The 22,712-nt window shown below is 42.1% G+C and overlaps 1 non-coding gene across 1 annotated transcript; it reads left to right on the forward strand.

Annotated features, from left to right (window-relative positions):
• The first annotated feature begins 217 nt into the window (after positions 1 to 217).
• Positions 218 to 331, forward strand: LOC140279049 (U5 spliceosomal RNA). Its single transcript, XR_011909253.1, has one exon. It is a non-coding gene; the product is annotated as a U5 spliceosomal RNA (small nuclear RNA).
• Positions 332 to 22,712: the final 22,381 nt, after the last annotated feature.

Raw genomic sequence — 22,712 nt, forward strand, 5'->3', positions numbered from 1 at the left:
CTCAATACGGGATTCTCGTGGTGTTTTTGTTGCTGCCTTGTCTTTTGCATAGAGTAAAAGACAAGGCAGCCATCGAATAGGGCCCGATTGTTCCTACTTGGTCAGCCGAGGAGCAGGGGGGGGGGGGGGGGAAGCGTCTCAACCAAGCAAAGCTCACCATGGGGAAGGTGGCTATACCAACTAGCCTGATGCCCTGCTCCCGCAGTGACGGATAATCGTACTCTGGTTTCTCTTCATAACATACAAGTCTTTCGCCTTTTACTAAAGACTTCCGTGGAGAGCAGCACTAATGAGTTGTTTCTATTATTGGCAGGCTTTACCTTTGCGGGTGAAGCCCTTTCTGTCTGTGCAAAAGAAATCTTGCTACTTTGCAGAGTGACTTCTCTGAGTAGAGTCGCCTTACAAGACAAGGCAGCCATCGAATAGATTGTTTCTACTTGGTCAGCCGAGGAGCGGGGGGGGGGGGGGCAAGCGTCTCAACCAAGCAAAGCTCACCAAGTAGGAACAATCGGGCCCTTTTCGATGGCTGCAACACCTGAAAGAGATATTGATGCGAGACCCGATCAAATGCTTTTTCAAAGTCTAAATTTAAGATGACAAGCCGGGTGTTTCTGTCTCTAGCGTAATCAATGATGTCTCGAATCAGTACGAGGCTGTCGGTGAGTTGTCTCCCTGAGATGGCACAAGCTTGGTCTGGGTGAATTACCTCCTCTAAAACAGAGGACATCCGTGTCGCTAAAACCTTGCTAAAAAGTTTACAGTCAAAGTTTAAAAGTGTGATGGGCCTCCAATTCTTTAGGTCAGTCTTATCATTTTTTTTATAAAGTAGAGTCACTATTCCCACTCTAAAACTGTCAGGCAGTCGGTCGAGTTTTTCAAAATCTTTAAAAACATCTAAAATGTCTGATGATAAAAGGTCCCAATAGGTCAGATAGAATTCTGCAGGAAGCCCGTCTAAACCCGGAGCTCGACTTCTCTTAAAACCTGTTAGGCATTTTTTTAACTCTAAAGCAGTAAAATTCTGTGTCAAGTGTGCATTCTCTTTTACGGTTTTGTCAACGAATTTTAAGATTTCTGCCGATGTTTCCAAGTGCACTGGTTTCTCTTTGTACATGTTACTATAAAAGGTATGTACAGTTTCAATCATCTCTTGTGTGGATTTTGTTAAAAACCCATCTTCTCTTTTTAGATTTTGAATACACTCCTTTTTATTTATAACTTTCTTTCTTTTTCACCTTCCTCAATTTCCTGCTCCCTGCTTCTTACAAAAATTCCTTTACTCTTTATTTCTGCTAAAACTGACATTTCCTTTTTGACATCTTTGATTTCTTCTTTAAAGTCTATGCCACACTGATTTAGTTTAAAGTAGCGCTGTAAGCGTTTATGTAGTCCCATCATACATCTATTCTCTTTCCTTTTTTTACGTTTACCTTGCTGTTTAAAAAAAGTCTGGGTCGTTTCCTTCACCATTTCCCACCATTGTGCATGTGTTTCGTAGAGGTCTTGAAGGGTCTGCCACTCTTTATAACATTCCCTGTACTGACTGACTATGATTTCATCCTCCAACAGGGAACAGTTGAGTTTCCACAGACCACTTCCTACCGTCACACCAGAAGGGGGTGAAAGGGTGCAGGAGAGCATAAGGTGGTCTGAAAAGAAAACAGGGGTTAATCTAACATCAGTGGGTGGGCAATCTCTAGTAAAGAAATAATCAATGCGAGAGGCTCTGGTGCCATCATGACTAAACCAGGTGAAGCCCTCCTCTCTGGGATGCATGGTTTTAAAACAGTCAGTAAGCTTAAAATCCCTGCTTATGCCCTGAAGTAAAATCGAAGTCTTATCCACTTTAAAATCTACCCCTGCTCTTTTTCTATCTTTCCTGCTCAAGATACAGTTAAAATCCCCTCCTACAACTAAAGGTACTTGCCCTAGCATGTAAAGCTGTATATCTTCTAAAAGGTCATACCTTTCATTTTTTCCATTGAAACCATAAATATTTAAGAGGTTAAAGTCTTGCCCCATAAAATTCAAGTGTGCTAAAAGTGCCCGTCCGTCTCTCACCACTGTGCTACCTTTCACCAGAACATGCGGATTTTTAATTAGAATGGCCACACCATCATTTTTATTTTGATTTGAGCCACTCCATATCGATAAATGGGGCCACATTTCCTCCCATTGTCTATGGTTTTTTAAAAAAGGTAGTCCACATTCTTGTATTAAAAACACATCTGATTTTATGGAGTCTAAGATGGATAAAATACTCTGGGCTCTTGTCTTTGATTTCACACTTCTCACATTTAGTGTTGAGAAGGTGAGAACCATTAAAAGCATAAAGGAAAGTAGGTATGTCATTTTCGTTTTTCTAAGTTATCAAAACAAATTACACACAGGTTATTTCTTGGGAAACTAGCTCTTCCTTCATTTCTTTAGGTGAAAAGTGAGTAGGGTGATCTATATTTCCTTTTCGGACTCTCGGTGTTGGCCTCTGACGCAATGTTGCATTTAACTTTGAGTCCCTGGGGGTCGAGTGCAGAGCTGAAGTTAAAAAGGAGACCTCATTTGGTGAGTCGGAGGGGAAGACTCTAGGTTCTTCCACTGAAGAACTGTCTGAAAGGGACCTAACCCTTCCCCTCTTCTCTGATACCACTGGGGAATCAGAGGCTCAGATGCCGTCCTCTTCGGCTGTTGACCTTCGGGGAGGTGAGTATCTTCACTAGACTCACCTGTCTGCTCTTCCTCCTCATTTAGCGTAGCTCCACCCTCTGCCTGTGAATTCTCACAGACTTCAACAGTGGTGAGGCCTCTACAGGCCCCTCCCCTTTTTGCTCCTCACTTCCAATCCAAGCTTTTGGCGGGAAGTTTGAATTTATTGGGTCAACCTCTTCACTTTGTTCACCAACTGCCACCTTTGGTCCTTCTCTTTGTTGGCTTGACTGTGGCTTTACCGTCTTTAATTTGTTGGCAAAAGATTTAGGGCAATCTCTGAAGAGGTGATTTAATTCTCCACAGAGATTACATTTCCTGCCATTTGGACACTCTCCAAAAGTTTGCCCAATTTCTCTGCTCTTCCCACATAACACCTTGGTACAAGCCTCAACCAGGTGCCCATGCTCACCACACTTGCGGCAGAACTTGGGCTGCCCCTGGTAGTGGATGTAATCTCGGTTTTCAAGGTGGCCAGAGTGTCGCCCACCCGCTGCACTGAGCACTCTTCAGCCCTTTTAAATGGTATAACTTTGCACTCCCGCACGCTCCAGCAAGCACCATTCAAGCAACAACTTTGCACTCCAGCTTCGAACATCGGCACAGTCGCAACAAGTAAGGCGACTCTACTCAGAGAAGTCACTCTGCACAGTAAGAAGATTTCTTTTGCACAGACAGAAAGGGCTTCACCCGCAAAGGTAAAGCCTGCCAAAAATAGAAACAACTCATTAGTGCTGCTCAACATTGTACTTTGCAGTAAAAGAAAGAGCAAATCTAAAGATTCAGGAATCCGAGAATAAGCTTAGTTCTTCACGATTTCGGATTTTGCTATAAAATTAATTCCTTCACTCAAACTAAATTAAAACTGCTAAACCGCTAATCTGTTACATACAAGGCAGATGTCAAATTCACCGAAATAGGATCTAAGGGTATTTGGCCAATCGAGCTGTAGCAGCTTCGGTAAAAGAGTATAAGTTGAAGAGTTTGTGAATAAAGGTGTGCGCACACATAGTGTGCTGTACGAAAATAGGCAGGGAGCAATGCCGGCTGGGGTATATGTTCTTGTATGTTGTCTGACTGTTTGATTTGAATGTGTTGTGTAAGTGTCCTGTTGAATGTTACATGTTTGGGCTTTGACACGCTTCACTGTGGTTGTTAACTGTGTGGTGTGTCCTGAAATGTTATATGTTTGGGCTGTGTGACATGCTTAATGCTTGTCAGTAGCTCCCCACTTATTCATATATAGCAACTGACAACATAAGAAGTCCGGACATACTTTGATAGTAGTTGTAGAAGTATCCTTATTGATAATAGATTACTAATTCATAGTGATAGAACAGTAGATGAACAGGTGCTTGCACATGTCTCACGAAAATAAAATGGGTGTATCATTGCTGATGGCAGAGCAATACTGCCAAACTTATGAGTTCTTGTGGCAAACTTGATTCAGTGTCTTGACGTGTATACGCTGTTTCGCTGACTTGATTGTCACAAGAAACAAAGTGTGTTTGATAAGATCCGACCATTTTATTACGGGAGGATCAGTATGTATGGATTCTGATGTGACTGATAAACCCATTCGTATCTTAAGCATAATCTAATACATGAGACAACGCCCTGGCACACGATAAAAAAAAAAAGAGAGAGAGCGGTTTTGTGTCCCCACAGTCCATAATGTAGAAAAGAGAGAAAAAAGCCTTTCTGATTTGGTGTGTGTGCTCATAGTGCAGAGTGTAGAGAAAAGAAAGCCGTTTTGGTGTCACGGGTGTTGTGACTTACACACACACATTTCTAAATTGAGAAAGGAAATTATTTTAGAGGAAGCACTAGAGTTTAGATCCCACATTTGTTGATAGGCATTCATTTATTTCTTCACTTCTGATGAAGTTTCAACAATAAACAACAAACTTTGTATTATGAGAAAGAACCAGAATCATTCTTCAGGAATCCGAAAATAAGCTCTATTTTATGAGTTATGCACGAATTCGGATTCTCCTATAAAACGAATTCCTTAACTCAAACCAAGTTAAGACTGCTTTGTCCTTCATATTTATTCATGTCTAATCAAGTTTCAACGATAAACAACGTTGTACTTTGTAGAATGAGAAAGAACTTCTTCAGCAATAAGCATCTCTCGACATATGACGAAGTACAGATTTTGCTATAAAATTAATTCCTTCTATCAGCCTGACTTAAAACTGTTTCTCCTCCTTATTTATCCACTTCAAATCAAGTTTCAACAAATAAAAAAATGTTGTAGTTTGAGAAAGTACAACTTAATCTTCAGCAATCAGTATAAAAAGAGGTGCAAATGCCAACCATACATACCTAAAAGGTGGAGCGGAAGTATTCAGCTGCAAGTAGGTGTGAATGTTCGACTATAATTTGTAAAAAGCGGGTAAGAAAAGGTTCGAATGCCCGACTATATATTAACAAAAGCGGGAGGAGAGGTCTTCGGATGAGAGTGGGTGAGAATTTCCAACCATAATCTATAAAATACGGTGAAAAAAAATATGTGAATGCCTCATAGAACACTAAAAGCGGAAGTGTTCGGCTGCAAGAAGGTGTGAATGTCCGACTATATTTGGTGAAAAGCAGGTGAAGCAAGGTCTGAATGCCCAACCTTACATCATCAAAAGCGAGATCAGAGGTGTTTGGCTGCAAGAAGGCCATAGTTTTCCAAAAGCGGGTAAGGTGCGAATGTCCGACTAAATATCAACAAAATTTGGGGCGGAGGTCTTCGGATGCAAGTGGGTGTGAATATTCCACCATACAAGTATGGTGGAGAGGAAGCTGTGAATAGCCGACCATAGTTTGGAAAAAGCGGGTAAGAAAAGGTTTGAATGCCCGAACATACACCATCAAAAGAGGGAGCGGAGGTGTTCCGCTGTACGAAGGTGTGAATGTCCGACCATAGTTGGTAAAAAGCGGGTAAGAAAAGGTTAAAATACCCGACTGTACACAATCAATAGCGGGAGCGGATGTGTTCGGCTACAAGAAGATGTGAAAGTCCGACCATGGTTTGTAAAAAGCGGGTAAGAAAAGGTGCGAATGTCCGACAATGTATGATCAAAAGAGAGAGCGGAGGTTTTCGGATACAAGAAGGTTTGAATGTCCCACCATAGTTTGTAAAAAGCGGGTAAGAAAAGCTTCGAATGCCCGACTATACACCATCAAAAGCGGGAGCAGAGGTGTTCCGCTGTAAGACGGTGTGAATGTCCGACCATAGTTGGTAAAAAGCGGGTAAGAAAAGGTTAAAATACCCGACTGTACACAATCAATAGCGGGAGCGGAGTTGTTCGGCTACAAGAAGGTGTGAAAGTCCGACCAAGGTTTGTAAAAACCGGGAAGAAAAGGCTCGAAAGCCCGACTATACACCATCAAAAAGAAGGTTTGAATGTCCATCAATAATTGCTTTAAAACAAGAAAGTAAATTTTCGAATATCAAACCGCACATGATCATAAGCGGGAGAGAAGGTGTTCGGCTGCAAGAAGGTGTGAATGTCCACCCATAATTCATGAAAAATGGGTAAAAAAAAGGTGCGAATGCCTAACAATACATTATCAAAAGCAGGTGTGAATGTCAGATCATAATTTGTAAAAAGCTGATGAGAAAGGGTGAGAATGCCCGACTATACACCATCAAATGCGGGAGCGGAGGTGTTCGGGTCTGAGTAGGTGTGAATGTCCGACCATAATTGCTGAAGAATGTGTTAGAAAAGGTAAGAATGCTGGACCATACATCATCAAAAGCGGGAGAGGTGGTGTTCGGCTGCAAAAAGGTGTGACTGTTCGACTAAAGTTTGTAAAAAGTGGGTAAGACAAGGTGCGAATGCCTGACAATGTATGATCAAAAGCGGGAGCGGAGGTGTTCAGCTGCAAGAAGGTCTACATGTCCATCAATAATTGCTAGAAAACATGAAAGAAACTTTTTGAAAATCAAACCGCACATGATCATAAGTGGGATAGGAGGTGTTCAGCTGCAAGGTGTGAATGTCCACCCATAATTCCTGAAAAATGGGCAAAAAAAAGGTGTGAATGCCCAACCATACATCATCAAAAGCAGGAGTGGAAGTGTTCGGCTACAAGAAGGTGTAAACGTCCAACCAAAATATGTAAAAAGAAGTTAAGAAAAGGTTCGAATATCCAACCAAACATAATCAAAAGCGGGAGCAGAGCTGTTCGACTGCAAGTAGGTGTGAATGTCAGATCATAATTTGCAAAAAGCTGATGAGAAAGGGTGAGAATGCCCGACTATACACCATCAAATGTGGGAGCGGAGTTGTTCGGCTGTGAGTAGGTGTGAATCTCCGACCATAATTGCTGAAAAATGTGTTAGAAAAGGTAAGAATGCCGGTCCATACATCATCAAAAGCGAGAGAGGTTGTGTTCGGCTGCAAGTAGGTGTGAATGTCAGGCCATAATTACTCACAAACGGGTAAGAAAAGGTAGTATTGCCAGACCATATATGATCAAAACAGGGAGCGGAGGTGGTTCAGCTGCAAGAAGGTTTGAATGTCCGACTAAAGTTCAAATATATTAACAAAAGCGGGAGGAGAGGTCTTCGGATGAGAGTGGTTGAAAATTTCCGACCATAATGTATAAAATGCGGTGAAAAAAAGGTGTGATAGAACACTAAAAGGTGGAGCGGAAGTGTTCGGCTGCAAGAAGGTGTGAATGTCCGACTATATTTGGTGAAAAGCAGGTGAAGCAAGGTCTGAATGCCCAACCTTACATCATCAAAAGCGAGATCAGAGGTGTTTGGCTGCAAGAAGGCCATAGTTTGCCAAAAGCGGGTAAGGTGCGAATGTCCGACTAAATATCAACAAAATTTGGGGCGGAGGTCTTCAGATGCAAGTGGGTGTGAATATCCCACCATACAGGTATGGTGGAGAGGAAGCTGTGAATAGCCGACCATAGTTTGGAAAAAGCGGGTAAGAAAAGGTTTGAATGCCCGAACATACACCATCAAAAGAGGGAGCGGAGGTGTTCCGCTGTACGAAGGTGTGAATGTCCGACCATACTTGGTAAAAAGTGGGTAAGAAAAGGTTAAAATACCCGACTGTACACAATCAATAGCGGGAGCGGATGTGTTCGGCTACAAGAAGATGTGAAAGTCCGACCATGGTTTGTAAAAACCGGGTAAGAAAAGGTGCGAATGTCCGACAATGTATGATCAAAAGAGAGAGCGGAGGTTTTCGGATACAAGAAGGTTTGAATGTCCCACCATAGTTTGTAAAAAGCGGGTAAGAAAAGGTTCGAATGCCCGACTATACACCATCAAAAGCGGGAGCAGAGGTGTTCCGCTGTAAGACGGTGTGAATGTCCGACCATAGTTGGTAAAAAGCGGGTAAGAAAAGGTTAAAATACCCGACTGTACACAATCAATAGCGGGAGCGGAGTTGTTCGGCTACAAGAAGGTGTGAAAGTCCGACCATGGTTTGTAAAAACCGGGAAGAAAAGGCTCGAAAGCCCGACTATACACCATCAAAAAGAAGGTTTGAATGTCCATCAATAATTGCTTTAAAACAAGAAAGTAAATTTTCGAATATCAAACCGCACATGATCATAAGCGGGAGAGGAGGTGTTCGGCTGCAGGAAGGTGTGAATGTCCACCCATAATTCATGAAAAATGGGTAAAAAAAAGGTGCGAATGCCTAACAATACATTATCAAAAGCAGGTGTGAATGTCAGATCATAATTTGTAAAAAGCTGATGAGAAAGGGTGAGAATGCCCGACTATACACCATCAAATGCGGGAGCGGAGATGTTCGGCTCTGAGTAGGTGTGAATGTCCGACCATAATTGCTGAAGAATGTGTTAGAAAAGGTAAGAATGCTGGACCATACATCATCAAAAGCGGGAGAGGTGGTGTTCGGCTGCAAAAAGGTGTGACTGTTCGACTAAAGTTTGTAAAAAGTGGGTAAGACAAGGTGCGAATGCCTGACAATGTATGATCAAAAGCGGGAGCGGAGGTGTTCAGCTGCAAGAAGGTCTACATGTCCATCAATAATTGCTAGAAAACATGAAAGAAACTTTTTGAAAATCAAACCGCACATGATCATAAGTGGGATAGGAGGTGTTCAGCTGCAAGGTGTGAATGTCCACCCATAATTCCTGAAAAATGGGCAAAAAAAAGGTGTGAATGCCCAACCATACATCATCAAAAGCAGGAGTGGAAGTGTTCGGCTACAAGAAGGTGTGAAAGTCCAACCAAAATATGTAAAAAGAAGTTAAGAAAAGGTTCGAATATCCAACCAAACATAATCAAAAGCGGGAGCAGAGCTGTTCGACTGCAAGTAGGTGTGAATGTCAGATCATAATTTGCAAAAAGCTGATGAGAAAGGGTGAGAATGCCCGACTATACACCATCAAATGCGGGAGCGGAGTTGTTCGGCTGTGAGTAGGTGTGAATCTCCGACCATAATTGCTGAAAAATGTGTTAGAAAAGGTAAGAATGCCGGTCCATACATCATCAAAAGCGAGAGAGGTTGTGTTCGGCTGCAAGTAGGTGTGAATGTCCAGCCATAATTACTCACAAACGGGTAAGAAAAGGTAGTATTGCCAGACCATATATGATCAAAACAGGGAGCGGAGGTGGTTCAGCTGCAAGAAGGTTTGAATGTCCGACTAAAGTTCAAATATATTAACAAAAGCGGGAGGAGAGGTCTTCGGATGAGAGTGGTTGAAAATTTCCGACCATAATGTATAAAATGCGGTGAAAAAAAGGTGTGATAGAACACTAAAAGGTGGAGCGGAAGTGTTCGGCTGCAAGAAGGTGTGAATGTCCGACTATATTTGGTGAAAAGCAGGTGAAACAAGGTCTGAATGCCCAACCTTACATCATCAAAAGCGAGATCAGAGGTGTTTGGCTGCAAGAAGGCCATAGTTTGCCAAAAGCGGGTAAGGTTCGAATGTCCGACTAAATATCAACAAAATTTGGGGCGGAGGTCTTCGGATGCAAGTGGGTGTGAATATCCCACCATACAAGTATGGTGGAGAGGAAGCTGTGAATAGCTGACCATAGTTTGGAAAAAGCGGGTAAGAAAAGGTTTGAATGCCCAAACATACACCATCAAAAGAGGGAGCGGAGGTGTTCCGCTGTACGAAGGTGTGAATGTCCGACCATACTTGGTAAAAAGCGGGTAAGAAAAGGTTAAAATACCCGACTGTACACAATCAATAGCGGGAGCGGATGTGTTCGGCTACAAGAAGATGTGAAAGTCCGACCATGGTTTGTAAAAAGCGGGTAAGAAAAGGTGCGAATGTCCGACAATGTATGATCAAAAGAGAGAGCGGAGGTTTTCGGATACAAGAAGGTTTGAATGTCCCACCATAGTTTGTAAAAAGCGGGTAAGAAAAGGTTAAAATACCCGACTGTACACAATCAATAGCGGGAGCGGAGTTGTTCGGCTACAAGAAGGTGTGAAAGTCCGACCATGGTTTGTAAAAACCGGGAAGAAAAGGCTCGAAAGCCCGACTATACACCATCAAAAAGAAGGTTTGAATGTCCATCAATAATTGCTTTAAAACAAGAAAGTAAATTTTCGAATATCAAACCGCACATGATCATAAGCGGGAGAGGAGGTGTTAGGCTGCAAGAAGGTGTGAATGTCCACCCATAATTCATGAAAAATGGGTAAAAAAAAAAGGTGCGAATGCCTAACAATACATTATCAAAAGCAGGTGTGAATGTCAGATCATAATTTGTAAAAAGCTGATGAGAAAGGGTGAGAATGCCCGACTATACACCATCGAATGCGGGAGCGGTGGTGTTCGGCTCTGAGTAGGTGTGAATCTCCGACCATAATTGCTGAAGAATGTGTTAGAAAAGGTAAGAATGCTGGACCATACATCATCAAAAGCGGGAGAGGTGGTGTTCGGCTGCAAAAAGGTGTGACTGTTCGACTAAAGTTTGTAAAAAGTGGGTAAGACAAGGTGCGAATGCCTGACAATGTATGATCAAAAGCGGGAGCGGAGGTGTTCAGCTGCAAGAAGGTCTACATGTCCATCAATAATTGCTAGAAAACATGAAAGAAACTTTTCGAAAATCAAACCGCACATGATCATAAGTGGGATAGGAGGTGTTCAGCTGCAAGGTGTGAATGTCCACTCATAATTCCTGAAAAATGGGCAAAAAAAATGTGTGAATGCCCAACCATACATCATCAAAAGCAGGAGTGGAAGTGTTCGGCTACAAGAAGGTGTGAACGTCCAACCAAAATATGTAAAAAGAAGTTAAGAAAAGGTTCGAATATCCAACCAAACATAATCAAAAGCGGGAGCAGAGCTGTTCGACTGCAAGTAGGTGTGAATGTCAGATCATAATTTGCAAAAAGCTGATGAGAAAGGGTGAGAATGCCCGACTATACATCATCAAATGCGGAAGCTGAGTTGTTCGGCTGTGAGTAGGTGTGAATCTCCGACCATAATTGCTGAAAAATGTGTTAGAAAAGGTAAAAATGCCGGTCCATACATCATCAAAAGCGAGAGAGGTTGTGTTCGACTGCAAGTAGGTGTGAATGTCCAGCCATAATTACTCACAAACGGGTAAGAAAAGGTAGTAGCCAGACCATATATGATCAAAACAGGGAGCGGAGGTGGTTCAGCTGCAAGAAGGTTTGAATGTAAAACTAAAGTTCAAATATATTAACAAAAGCGGGAGGAGAGGTCTTCGGATAAGAGTGGTTGAAAATTTCCAACCATAATGTATAAAATGCGGTGAAAAAAAAGGTGTGATAGAACACTAAAAGGTGGAGCGGAAGTGTTCGGCTGCAAGAAGGTGTGAATGTCCGACTATATTTGGTGAAAAGCAGGTGAAGCAAGGTCTGAATGCCCAACCTTACATCATCAAAAGCAAGATCAGAGTTGTTTGGCTGCAAGAAGGCCATAGTTTGCCAAAAGCGGGTAAGGTGCGAATGTCCGACTAAATATCAACAAAATTTGTGGCGGAGGTCTTCGGATGCAAGTGGGTGTGAATATCCCACCATACAAGTATGGTGGAGAGGAAGCTGTGAATAGCCGACCATAGTTTGGAAAAAGCGGGTAAGAAAAGGTTTGAATGCCCGAACATACACCATCAAAAGAGGGAGCGGAGGTGTTCCGCTGTACGAAGGTGTGAATGTCCAACCATACTTGGTAAAAAGCGGGTAAGAAAAGGTTAATATACCCGACTGTACACAATCAATAGCGGGAGCGGATGTGTTCGGCTACAAGAAGGTGTGACAGTCCGACCATGGTTTGTAAAAAGCGGGTAAGAAAAGGTGCGAATGTCCGACAATGTATGATCAAAAGAGAGAGCGGAGGTTTTCGGATACAAGAAGGTTTGAATGTCCCACCATAGTTTGTAAAAAGCGGGTAAGAAAACGTTCGAATGCCCGACTATACACCATAAAAAGTGGGAGCGGAGGTGTTCCGCTGTAAGATGGTGTGAATGTCCAACCATAGTTGGTAAAAAGCGGGTAAGAAAAGGTTAAAATACCCGACTGTACAAAATCAATAGCGTGAGCGGAGTTGTTCGGCTACAAGAAGGTGTGAAAGTCCGACCATGGTTTGTAAAAAGCAGTTAAGAAAAGGTTCGAATATCCAACCAAACGTAATCAAAAGCGGGAGCAGAGCTGTTCGACTGCAAGTAGGTGTGAATGTCCAGCCATAATTACTCACAAACGGGGGAAGAAAAGGTAGTATTGCCAGACCATACATGATCAAAACAGGGAGCGGAGGTTCAGCTGCAAGGTGTGAATGTCTGACTATAGTTTGTAAAGAGCTGGTAAGACAAGGAGCGATGTCCCGACATTGTATGATCAAAAGCGGGAGCGGAGGTGTCCAGCTGTGAGTAGGTGTGAATGTCCGACCATAATTGCTGAAAAATGTGTTAGAAAAGGTAAGAATACTGAACCATACATCATCAAAAGCGGTAGAGGTGGTGTTCGGCTGCAAGAAGGTGTGAAAGTCCGACAATGGTTTGTAAAAAGCGGGTAATAAAAGGTTCGAATGCCCGAACATACATCATCAAAAGCGGAAGCGGAGGTGTTCGGATGCAAGAAGGTGTGAACGTCCGACCAAAGTTTGTAAAAAGCAGTGAAAAGCGAGAAAACGCTTTTCGTGAGTTCTGCGTGATTTGGGATTTTGCTTATAAAATGCATTACTTCACTCAAACTATGTTAAAACTGATTTGTTCTTCATATTTACCATGTCTACAAAGATTTAAACAAAAAAACAACGTTGTACTTTGCAGTAAAAGAAAGAGCAAATCTAAAGTTTCAGGAATCCGAGTATAAGCCTGCTTTCATGAGTTCTGCACGATTTCGGATTTTGCTATAAAATGAATTGCTTTGCTCAAACCAAGTTAAAACTGCTTTGTCCTTCCATATTCATCAATGTCTAGATCGACTTCAACAAAGAAAAACATTGGACTTTGAAGAAGTTGAAATCCATCTACACATTGATAAATATGAAGGACAAAGCAGTTCCCACTTGCCCATAAGAAAATAAGCTTATTCTCGGATTCCTGATCAGTTCAGGAAACTTCAGTTTTGCTCTTTCTTCTACTGCAAAATACAATGTTTTTCTTTGTTGAAGTCGATCTAGACATTGATAAATATGAATGAAAAAGCAGTTTTAACTTGGTTTGAGTGAATGAATTCATTTTATACATAAAATCCGAAATCGTGCAGAACTCATGAAAATAAGCTTATTCTCGGATTCCTAAAACTTTTGATTGGCTCTTTCTTTTACTGCAAAGTACAACGTTGTTTTTTTGTTTAAATCTATCGAGACATTGATAAATATGAAGGTAAAAGCCGTTTTAACATAGTTTGAGTGAAGGAATTGATTTTATAGATAAAATCCCAAATCATGCAGAACTCCTCAAAAGGGGCGTATGGCTTAATCACAAGTGTGGCTCTTTCTCATTCAGGGTAGTATGAGGAAGTTTATGCTTGAAATATATGTAGAAATGGGTACATATGAAGGACAAAGCAGTGTTAACTTAGTTTGAGTGAAGGAATTCATTTTATACATAAAATCCCAAATCATGCAGAACGTATGAAAAGAAGCTTATTCTCGGATTCCTGATCCTTCAGTTTTGCTCTTTCTTCTACTGCAAAATGCAATGTTGTTCTTTGTTGAAGTCGATCTAGACATTGATAAATATGAAGGAAAAAGCAGTTTTAACTTGGTTTGAGTGAATGAATTCATTTTATACATAAAATCCCAAATCATGCAGAACGTATGAAAAGGAGCTTATTCTCGGATTCCTGGTCCTTCAGTTTTGCTCTTTCTTCTACTGCAAAATACAATGTTGTTCTTTGTTGAAGTCGATCTAGACATTGATAAATATGAAGGAAAAAGCAGTTTTAACTTGGTTTGAGTGAATGAATTCATTTTATACATAAAATCCGAAATCGTGCAGAACTCATGAAAATAAGCTTATTCTCGGATTCCTAAAACTTTTGATTTGCTCTTTCTTTTATTGCAAAGTACAACGTTGTTTTTTTGTTTAAATCTATCGAGACATTGATAAATATGAAGGTAAAAGCCGTTTTAACATAGTTTGAGTGAAGGAATTAATTTTATAGATAAAATCCCAAACCATGCAGAACTCCTCAAAAGGGTCGTATGGCTTAATCACAAGTTTGGCTCTTTCTCATTCAGGGTAGTATGAGAAAGTTTATGCTTGAAATATATGTAGAAATGGGTACATATGAAGGACAAAGCAGTGTTAACTTAGTTTGCGTGAAGGAATTCATTTTATACATAAAATCCGAAATCGTGCAGAACTCATGAAAATAAGCTTATTCTCGGATTCCTAAAACTTTTGATTTGCACTTTCTTTTACTGCAAAGTACAACGTTGTTTTTTGTTGAAATCTATCTAGACATTGATAAATACGAGCCGAAACTCTGCTGCCGCTTTTGATAATTTATGGTTGGGCATTCTTACCTTTTCTTACCCGCTTTTTACAAATTATGATCTTACATTCACACCTACTTGCAGTCGAACACCTTCTCATCCACTTATGATCATGTGCGGTTGGGCTTTCGCACCTTTTCTTACCCATTTTTCAGTAATTATGGGTGGACATTCAGACCTTCTTGCAGCCGAAAACCTCCGCTCCTCTTTTGATCATACATTGTCGGGCATTCACACCTTGTCTTACCCGCTTTTTACAAACTTTAGTCGGACATTCAAACCTTCTTGCAGCTGAACCACCTCCGCTCCCTGTTTTGATCATATATGGTCTGGCAATAGTACCTTTTCTTACCCGTTTGTGAGTAATTATGGCTGGAAATTCACACCTACTTGCAGCCGAACACAACCTCTCCCGCTTTTGATGATATATGGTCCGGCATTCTTACCTTTTCTAACACATTTTTCAGCATTTATGGTCGGACATTCACACCTACTCACAGACGAACACCTCCGCTCCCACATTTGATAGTGTATAGTCGGGCATTCTCACCCTTTCTCAACAGCTTTTTGCAAATTATGATCTGATATTCACACCTACTTGCAGTCGAACAGCTCTGCTCCCGCTTTTGATAATGTTTGGTTGGATATTCGAACATTTTCTTAACTGCTTTTTACAAACTTTGGTCGGACGTTCACACCGTCTTGCAGCCGAACACCTCCGCTTCCGCTTTTGATGGTATATAGTCGGGCATTCGAGCCTTTTCTTACCCGCCTATTACTTACTATGGTTGGACATTCAAACCTTCTTGTAGCCGAACACATCCGCTCCTGCTTTTGATGATGTATGATTTGGCATTCGCACCTTTTCTTACCCATTTTTCAGTAATTTTTGGTCGGACATTCAGACCTTCTTGCACCGGAACACCTCTGCTCCCGCTTTTGATGGTGTATAGTCAGGCTTTCGAGCCTTTTCTTCCCCGATTTTTACAAATTGTGGTTGGACATTCAGACCTTGCAACCGAAAACCTCCGCTCCCTCTTTTGATCATACATTGTCGGGCATTCGCCCCTTGTCTTACACGGTTTTTACAAACTTTAGTCAGACATTCACACCTTGCAGCTGAACCACCTCCATTCCCTGTTTTGATCATGTGTGGTCTGGAAATACTACCCTTTCTTCCCCCGTTTGTGAGTAATTATGTCTGGACATTCACACCTACTTGCAGCCGAAAAACCACCTCTCCCGCTTTTGATGATGTATTGTCCGGCATTCTAGTCTTTTCTATCACATTTTTCAGCAATTATGATCTGACATTCACACCTACTTGCAGTCGAACAGCTCTGCTCCCACTTTTGATTATGTTCGGTTGGATATTCAAACCTTTTCTTAACTGCTTTTTACAAACTTTGGTCGGACGTTCACACCTTCTTGCAGCCGAACACCTCCGCTTCCGCTTTTGATGGTATATATTCGGGTATTCGAACCTTCTCTTACCCGCTTTTTACAAACCATGGTTGGACTTTCATACCTTCTTGTAGCTGAACAACTCCACTCCTGCTTTTGATGATTTATGGTTGGACATTCGCATCTTTTCCTACCCATTTTTCAGTAATTATGGGTGGATATTCACACCTTCTTGCAGCTGAACACCTCCTCTCCCGCTAATGATCATGTAAGGTTTGATATTCGAAAATTTTCTTTCATGTTTTAAAGCAATTATTAATGGACATTCACACCTACTTGCAGCCGAACACCACCTCTCCCGCTTTTGATGATGTATGGACCGGCATTCTTACCTTTTCTAACACATTTTTCAGCAATTATGGTTGGAGAATCACACCTACTCACAGCCGAACAACTCCGCTACCGCATTTGATGGTGTATAGTCGGGATTTCTCACCCTTTCTCATCAGCTTTTTGCAAATTATTCTCTGACATTCACACCTACTTGCAGTCGAACAGCTCTGCTCCCGCTTTTGATTATGTTTGGTTAGATATTCGAACCTTTTCTTAACTGCTTTTTCACAAACTTTGGTCGGACGTTCACACCTTCTTGCAGCCAAACACCTACGCTTCCGGTTTTGATAGTGTATATTCGGGCATACGAACCTTTTCTTACCCGCTTTTTACAAACCATGGTCGGACTTTCACACCTTCTCTTAGCTGAACAACTTCGCTCCCTCTTTTGATGGTGTACAGTCGGGTATTTTAACCTTTTCTTACCCGCTTTTTACCAACTATGATCGGACATTCACACCGTCTTACAGCGGAACACCTCCGCTACCTCTTTTGATGGTGTATGTTCGGGCATTCGAACCTTTTCTTACCCGCTTTTTAAAACCAGGGTCGGACTTTCACACCTTTTAGTAGCCGAACAACTCCGCTCCCGCTATTGATTGTGTACAGTCGGGTATTTTAACCTTTTCTTACCCGCTTTTTACAAACCATGGTCGGACTTTCACACCTTCTCTTAGCTGAACAACTCCGCTCCCTCTTTTGATTGTGTACAGTCGGGTATTTTAACCTTTTCTTACCCGCTTTTTACCAACTATGCACTTCCGCTCCACCTTTTAGTGTTCTATCACACCTTTTTTTTCACCGCATTTTATAGATTATGGTTGGAAATTCTCAACCACTCTCATCCGAACACCTCTCCTCCCGCTTTTGTTAATATATTTGAACTTAAGTCGGACATTCACACCTTCTTGCAGCTGAACCACCTCCGCTCCCGCTTATGATCATGTGCGGTTTGATATTCGAAAATTTTCTTTCATGTTTTAAAGCAATTATTGATGGACATTCAAATCTTCTTGTAGCCGAACACATCCACTCCTGCTTTTGATGATGTATGGTTTGGCATTCGCACTCTTTTTTTACCCATTTTTCAGGAATTATGGGTGGACATTCAGACCTTCTTGCAGCCGAAAACCTCCGCTCCCTCTTTTGATCATACATTGTCGGGCATTCGCACCTTGTCTTACCCGCTTTTTATAAACTTTAGTCGGACATTCACACCTTCTTGCAGCTGAACGACCTCCGCTCCCTGTTTTGATCATGTATGGTCTGGCAATACTACCTTTTCTTACCCGTTTGTGAGTAATTAATCTCAAAATATTGAGCATAAAATAAGTCTTTATGCTGATGATGTGTTACTTTTCCTTCAGAACTCACAGACGTCTCTCACTCACACGATCACACTCATAAATAAATTCTCAGCACTTTCTGACTACTCTATCAACTGGTCTAAGACCACAGTTCTGCCCATTAACTGTAGGGTCCATAATATAACTGCGATCACTTTACAGTCAGGAAATATTAGATATTTAGGCATAAACATATCCTCCAGGCTCTCAGAGCTAACAAAGCTAAATTATGTGCAATTATTAAAGACAGTAGAGGACGATCTCTCTCGTTGGAAGTCCTTACCTATATCACTTATGGGGAGAGTTACATCCATTAAAATGATGATACTACCAAAAGTTAACTATTTGTTTTCAATGATCCCCATAAAACCATCTGCTACTTGGTTTAAGTCACTAGATTCATGCATCTCCAAATTTCTGTGGAAAAACAAACCACCACGTATTAGTTTAAAAACCCTACAGAAGACCAAGGACAGTGGTGTATTAGATTTACCTCATTTTCAGCACTATTCCTTAGCCAATAGGTTACAATATATATCAAAATGGTTTAAACCTTGTTGTTTTCACAGTTCCCAGAGACGTTGTAATCGTTGAGGATTCTATATTCACCCCCTCATTAGAGGCACGTGTTGAAGATTGATGACACTGAATCTTCTTCTCTGTTCATTGCTGGCATCATTCCCAGCATCGTAAGTGTTCGTGGCATTGTTAGCCTCTTCTTCTGGATCTTGATATCGAGAATCCTTTTGTATTTCTGGTTTGTCAGTCCTCTCTCTTCGTTCACCGGAGTCTTCGTCTTTTTGTCCTTGAGTTTGCTGATTTTTTCTTCTTTTGATGCCTTGACACAATGTGACAGGTGATACCACGTGGGAGATCTTTTAACTTGGACTGCTGTCCCTGTGCTGCGAAATGGCTGTGCTGCTCAAATGGTCTCTCCTTCATCATGGTTACATGCTGCCATTCCGACATCTCGCCATTCCGACATGGGTCTCCAATTGTCGGAATGGCGACACTTAATTTTTTATCAAACGTCCCGCCATTCCGACACTTTTTTCCTCCTATGGTCGGAATGGCGGTATGTTTTTTTTTTAATTTAACATACCGCCATTCCGACAGTTCCTTTTAATAGCCTATTTTTTACCCAAAACATTTTGCACTAATGATATGCCGGCGCAAATACGCCCTAAGGTTTGGCGCACAAGCTCTGCACATCCAGAGGCCACAGCCTCGCAAACAAACTTTAATAATCTATTATCAAAATCCCCTGAATTTCAAATATAAAAATACAGATATTAATGTAACTCTGGCGAGACTGAAACTGATTAAGCAGAAATACAGTGTCAGTGAGCTGTCACAGCAGCCAGCTGGAGCGGAGCTCTCCACAGAGCCAATGCGACTTTTGCACGCTGTCATCATATGCAAAAGTAATAATTGCAATAACAGATATCACGGCTACTGCACAGGACACAGTTGCGAGCACTCTGCCTTGCCTTGCCAATAGGAGAAGAGAGAAATGACAGCATAGAACGTATAAAACACAACAAAATGCAGTAAAATCGTTTATTCATGTTATTCACGTGATTTATGAGTACTCACTCCAATTTTGGGAAGCGCGGATGGGCTTTGCGCATTTGCTTTCTTTTAGTTAACTTTCGTTTCTTTTGGATTCTTGTGCGTGTTATGGAGCCGTTTTGGTCCATGTTTGTAAGTCTTTTTTTCCTGGATTAAATTTTCGGAAGTTGAAACAAGTAGCATTGGAGTGTGTGATTGAAAACCACCGCGGACTGCTTCTCCTCCTCCAGTTGCCGAGACTTTGTGTTTTTGATAACGCTTGTCTATAAACATGTGTTAAACATATAAATTGCATGAACAGAAAGAAGGGACTCACCTGTTGAGTAACACACATTTCCTTATACGGAAAGCCTTGTCGGAATGGTGGGACATTTGAACGTCGGAATAGCGGGATGTCGGAATGGTGGGATGTCGGAATGGTGGGATGTCGGAATGGTGGGACGTTTGCATGTCGGAATGGTGGTATGTCGGAATGGTGGGATGTCGGAATGGTGGGATGTCGGAATAGCGGGATGTCAGAATGGCGGGATTTCGGAATGGTTGTTGCCACCCCCTTCATCATATACACAGTTATTTATACATCACCTTCCACCATGAAGCGTCCCTTTTTGTTTCTCTCTTTGTTCTTAAAATGCTGTTATGCATGTCTAAACCAATCCATTAAATTAGATCATTTTTGCAGTAAAGCGATCTACAATGTGCTTGGTCGCAAAGCTGCTCATCTGTGGTAAACAGCTCTTCAGAAAGGCATTCTTCAATTGATTTCACTAATTTTATGTAATAATTTTGTGATTTCCTACAAAACTACACTTCTTCTCCCATCTGTCTGAGTATTTAATATTGTCTGGGTCCCGTTAAAACATGTATTTTTCCCATCTAATTCCTTGTTTGCTTTAAAACAAGTATTGCCCATTTTCTATCCCTTCAGTAGCCAATCAGTTTGTATGGAGTACACTGGAGCAACTTGACTGATCAGTAAAACACTGCTTTTGTTGTCACCGCAAGGCTTCCCCCGTCGGTTGTTTCACTGAGACACTACTGAGTAACTATAACTCAACACAGTTTATACACATAACATTCATATACATACTAACAAACAAACAAACAATTATTTATCGCAATTTTCTCATCTCTGTTTGAACGTACACCCAGGTAAATATTCCTGTAGTCTTCTCATACCGACTATGGACCCATTCATTGTTTAACTTCACTGTTTTGCAAATCCTAATTGAATATTACAGATTGACATTGAACTTTACTGGATAAGCAGGTCTTCATTGCATTCAGCAGCCTATATGTGAGCATCTATGTGTAAGCTGTTCTTCTTTGCATTTATCAGCAGCAAGCAATTCTTCATTGCACATGCATATGAAAATAGTAAAACAATTCCAATGCGTTAGCGAAACCTTCTATATCAGGAGTGTCCATCATGATGCTGGGAATAGAACCTCTTTCCCAGAATAGTTCAACCTTCATTACTCAACTGATCATAACTCCGCAATGAGCACATTTCAAAGTATCATTCCTCTACATGTATTCAAAAATCTATGTGTAAATATTTAATATTTCTTATATTTGTTGATGTCATTCTGTGTGCATGTGGCCTAAACCCAATCTCTGTGTGGCAATTTTAATTTAAACAAGTTGGACTCTGCCTCTGATCATTTAAAAAAGGTGTGTACCAATATCAACCTTTCTCAGGTAATTGCTGATCCTACAAAACCAAAGAGATCCTTCAAGGTTGTCCCTGATTTGCTCAATCTTAACAAATCAAACGTAGAAAATCCGCAGTATCTGAACTTGGTGTTAGTTATCACCGCTCAATAGCCTGTATCAGAATTGCAAAAATGAAAAAATTAGGTCCACGCTTGGTATTCAGATCCTGAAACATCTCCATGAGCAGGCTTTTTTTTAACTGATCTGTTGAATAGTTATATGACACTGTTAAAATCCCAGATGAAGATCTAGCACTTGACCATTTTTGTAAATCTTCTAATTCCATAGTTGATAAACACGCCCCTTTTAAAAAGTATAGAACTTAGAACAGGTCTAGTCCCTGGCTTTCGGCAGAACTGTCTTCTTTACTTTTTTTTTTTTTTCCCTTCAGAAGAATTGTAGTCTGAATACCTTTGATGCCAAACAGATTTGCTTTGCCAAGGGAAGTTTTATAAATGTAAAGCTCCCCTTGATGCCCATTTATTTATTTCTGTTTACAATATATGACATGAACTGAACTGAACCAGACCGGGGGACAAGGAAAGAAGAAGAGGAAAGAAGACTTGGACTGCTGTCCCTGTGCTGCAGTTCAGAGTACCCACCCTTTTTGGAGTCTCTGGGGGAGGCACTGGAGAATGCTCCTACCGGAGACTCCCTCGTTCTGCTGGGGGACTTCAATGCTCACGTGCGCAATGACAGTGAGACCTGGAGGGGTGTGATTGGGAGGAACGGCCCCCCCGATCTGAACCAGAGTGGTGTTATGTTGTTGGACTTCTGTGCTGGTCATGGACTGTCCATAACGAACACCATGTTCAGACATAAGGGTGTCCATATGTGCACTTGGCACCAGGACACCCTTGGCCGCAGTTCGATGATCGACTTTGTGGTTGTATCATCGGACTTGCGGCCGTATGTCCTGGACACTCGGGTGAAGAGAGGGGCGGAGCTGTCAACTGATCAACGCCTGGTGGTGAGTTGGCTCCGCTGGTGGGGGAGGATGCCGATCAGACCTGGCAGGCCCAAACGTATTGTGAGGGTCTGCTGGGAGCGTTTGTCAGAATCCCCCGTCAGAAGGAGCTTTAACTCCCACCTCCGGCAGAGCTTCAACCATATCCCGGGGGAGGTGGGGGACATTGAGTCCGAATGGGCCATGTTCCGTGACTCCATTGCCGAGGCAGCTGATCGGAGTTGTGGCCGTAAGGTGGTCGGTGCCTGTCGTGGCGGCAACCCTCGAACCTGCTGGTGGACACCAGTGGTGAGGGAAGCCGTCAAGCTGAAGAAAGAGTCCTATCAGGCCTTTTTGGCCAGTGGGACCCTGGAAGCAGCTGATAGGTACCGACAGGCCAGACGGGCCGCGGCGTTGGCGGTTGCAGAGGCAAAAACTCGGGCCTGGGAGGAGTTCGGTGAGACCATGGAGAACGATTCACGGACGGCCTCGAAGAGATTCTGATCCACCATCCGGCGTCTCAGGGGGGGGGAGCGGCTCACAGTCAACACTGTTTACAGTGGGGACGGGGCTTTGCTGACCTCAACTAGGGATGTTGTGAGTCGGTGGGGGGAGTACTTCGAGGAACTCCTCAATCCTACCAACACGTGCTCGGAAGAGGCAGAGTCGGAGAGCTCGGAGACGGGGCCTCCCATTTCTGGGGCTGAGGTTGCCGAGGT

This window comes from Leuresthes tenuis, unplaced genomic scaffold, assembly GCF_036924035.1.
Source record: "Leuresthes tenuis unplaced genomic scaffold, fLeuTen1.0.hap1 SCAF_20, whole genome shotgun sequence".
Lineage (NCBI taxonomy): Eukaryota > Metazoa > Chordata > Actinopteri > Atheriniformes > Atherinopsidae > Leuresthes > Leuresthes tenuis.